Source organism: Podarcis filfolensis (genome assembly GCF_964270895.1).
Source record: "Podarcis filfolensis genome assembly, chromosome: 17".
In the NCBI taxonomy this organism is placed as follows: Eukaryota; Metazoa; Chordata; class Lepidosauria; order Squamata; family Lacertidae; genus Podarcis; species Podarcis filfolensis.
Genome location: NC_139621.1, coordinates 35,136,754 through 35,140,482, shown reverse-complemented (window position 1 = coordinate 35,140,482; position 3,729 = coordinate 35,136,754).

The window sequence follows — 3,729 nt, the reverse complement described above, 5'->3', positions numbered from 1 at the left end:
TCTGCTCTTGTAGAGTGAGTTGTAGTCCAACAACAGCTCAGGACCCAAGGTTGACAAACACTGCCAACTTGCAGCACTCAAGATTCTCTTGGCCCAGGAGTGGGGAAAGCTGTATACCCCAACTGTAGCTGGAAGGCCAGGAATTATGCATCCCTGTCCTAGACCCCGGTCAGTCTTTTGCCATCACTTTATCCTTTTCCACACTACCCCAGGCCCCTAGCCACCCCACTCCTGGTTCTCTCCTGTCCCCTAGACCATGCTTTCCCACCTCATCACCTCACATAGTTGGGACTCGTACCAAAACATCCTTGTACCCATGGACCTCTGTTCCTCTCAGAGCTAACTTCTACCATATAAGGTCACGCTTTCTGGTACCCTACAAAGGTACCTACTATATGCAAGTAGATCTGAGAAGTCTTATTTTTCTGTTGTATGCGAGTCTTTGAAAAGAATAGCTATCCATTTCCCAGGCAGAAAAATGAGAAGCATCAGCATGCGTCACTCCACTGCTGTTATTAATCATGTCACAAACGGCGGCTGATGCTCTCCTCCCACTGACTGTGGAAGCTGCTCACTGTATGATGAATGTGGGTGTGCCTGGCTGTGTTTTGCTGCTGGCATTTGACAGCCGTTTTCTGCTATTATACTGCAAAACTTTTAACAGCAAAGACCTTTAAAAAAATCAACTTGGTTGTCATTTCTCCCTCTTGTATCCCGCCTCCCACTGTTTTGAATGGAGCGTATGGAACAGCGTGTTTCAGGCCCTCTGTGTGCCCGCCCTTTATTCCAGGGAGGCAAATTGCAACAAACCAGGCTGTCATGCTTTTGATGGAGAAGCAGCCATCAAACTGTAATCAGAAGTGGTCTTGGTGGCCCTCTGCACACACAGCCACCCTCTTCACACATAAACGGAGATACATGTGCCTATTGTTGTATATGAGCAAAAGAGCCCCGCAGGATCAGGCCCAAGGCTCATCTAGTCTAGTGTGCTGTTCTCACAGGTGGGAAGCCGACAAACACAACCTGAGTGCAGTGACACCCTCCCCACCTGCAATTCCCAACAACTGGTATTTATTTGCTCTTGATAACACCGGAAGCAAAACATAGTTGTCCTGTCAAAGAGCGAGCCAGCAGTAAATCACACCATTCAAGTTGGAGTTAACCCTTTATTAGTAAAACTGATATTCACAGACTTGGCTGAGCATCAGGCCTAATGAGCCCAACAGCTCATCCCCGGTAAGTCTTGCTCCATGGATCAGTTGCCAAGACCGAAGGCCCACACCTCCCCACAGCCACCCCAAGTCCCCTTCTCTCCAGGGCTTTTTCCAAGCAATCGGAGATTGCACCTATGTGAAGCCAACCTCCCCTCTGCCCTTTTCATGCCTCTTCTGGTTCTGGGAGACCAGCAGGGAAGGTCACTTGTTGCAGCAGGAAGGGGAGACACCTGTGAATCTTCCCCAGCCTGACATCTCTGCCTTTTGGCCTCCCTCCTCTCCTGCTCCAGCTTCTGCCTCTTGATTCTGGACTTCTGTCTGCCACAGATTCTCCCAGCTTACTAAGCCCTGTTACCTCTTCAGCTTCTGACACCACCTTTTCCCCATCTTCTCCCTCTGCCCATGCATCGTCGTCCCACCATCACTCCCCAGGCACTCAGCCTTCCTCCCTTGGGGGTTCCCCAGCTGGTTCTCCCACCATTCCTCTGCATCCAACCAATCCATGAGACATGCTATCTAGTAGTCCACCACTGATCTCTCCTCCAAACAAGACCCACTGAGTTTGAATGCTGATGCCACCAAAAATTCTAGTTTCACTGAAGCATCCCCACTACTTTGTAGAGATGGAAAGAAATGACAGCTAGGAATCAGTACTGTAAGCCTGTCCAGATCTGGTCTGCTGTAGCTGAGCTGATCCCAGAGTACCTCTTCCCTCCCATAGCTGGAACCACATGCTTGCTGCTGACATTATGGGAGCCATGCTGTCCTTTTGCAGCTGGCCGTCTCCATAACATGTCTAACAATATCTAACAAGCCGGTTAATTAAGAAGGGTTTGGTGTTTAAAATAGAGCCTTTTATTCTTGCAATATACAGGTTTTCCTTCATAAAACTTTACATAGAATGTTTAACTTCTGTTTTTAAAAAAGGAACTTGTAACACATAATCCGACATAAAGTTAAAAGCCTTACAAAGTTCTTAGAAAGGTTAGTGGCCTTCTGTGATTGAAATCCAGTTGCTTTTAAAGGGGATGTCTGTGGCCCTGATCCAGCCAAGGTTAGTCATGGCAAGCCTCCCTGTGTCTACTCAAAAGTAAAACCAATTGAATTGGGGGGGGGGGCTTACTCCTGGAGAAGCAGATGTAGGATTATAGCCTAAATATCATTAAAGCAATGAGGATTCATTTAGTTTCAATGGGTCCATAACAAACTATCTTGATCTGCATCGGAGGACCTATTTATAATTTGTAGCTTGGTTTGCTTCTATGGCTGACATGGGCTGGTCTAGAGCATTTTTATTCCAAAATATATGCCACTCATGTCAGTGGTACTACCTCTGGAGTAAGTAGAGAGGATGGCAGCCACATCCTGCAATGAATTTCTACAGAAGCAATTTCTACCCTGCATCCAAGAAGATTCCCTCATAACACATGTGTTGTTTATGTACACATTGTTTTAATTCATTTTAAAAATTTTGCTTTGTTTTTGTTTTGATGAAGTCGACATCCAAGGTATCACCTGGAGGGCGACAGGTTAGCCAGCCCTGGAGTAGACAATCTTGGGCTTGAGGACATAGTCTGACCTGGAATAAGGCAGTTTCTTTTGCTCCATGCAAGGTCATAGCTATTTATTGTCGTGGCCTGTTGGCTATGCAGAGTTTTGACTTGCCTTGGATGTAGGTCTGCTAGTGTTTTCACTCAAGAGAACTGTTCCATGTCGTGCCATCAGAATAAGCCAGTCCAACTTGCGCATTGATGAGATATAAACAAAAGGCAATTCGGTCCTTGTTCATGCGTTTCACTGGTATGTGTTGCCAACTAAAAACTAATGCTACCATCTTTGCTCTCTTAGCCCACAGCCCATCCAGCTCTTGTATCAATAAAAGGGGGGCCTCAGGCTCTCTTCAAGAGGTAAGGCAGGGAGGAGGAACCAACAGAACTTCAGGTCTCATTGGACTCCCAACAGCCCCCAACAAGCATGACCAACAGTTGGGGATCATGGGAGTTGTAGTCCAGCAAGTCCCACAGTATGCATTCTTCTTTCAGACAAGTTTTCGCTTGCACATGCAAAGTTAATGCAGAACTAGTAGTCAATCTACTGCCTCAAACTCTGGTGGTCACTCTGAGTAAGAATTCTTCGAGTGACCTTCCTGCTGCAGGCCAAAGTGCTGCTAAAGGCACATGAGTGAAGGCCATTAAAATGGAAAAGAAGTTGGCAACTTCGCAGAGAAACCCAGGGGGTTAGAATTCAACTATATACATATAGAGAAAGAAACTTCTCTGGGTGCATATGCTATCGGCAAGTCACAGGGAGCAAAAAAATTCAATTCCTACTTTGTTTGCCATTTCTGAATGCACAAAAAAAAATATCACCTCTAACCTGCTTAATGTGGCTTGTTGGTTCTTGTACAGTTTCCTTCCATGAAGAAGAAGAAGAGTTTGGATTTGATATCCCGCTTTATCACTACCCAAAGGAGTCTCAAAGCGGCTAACAGTCTCCTTTCCCTTCCTCCCCCACC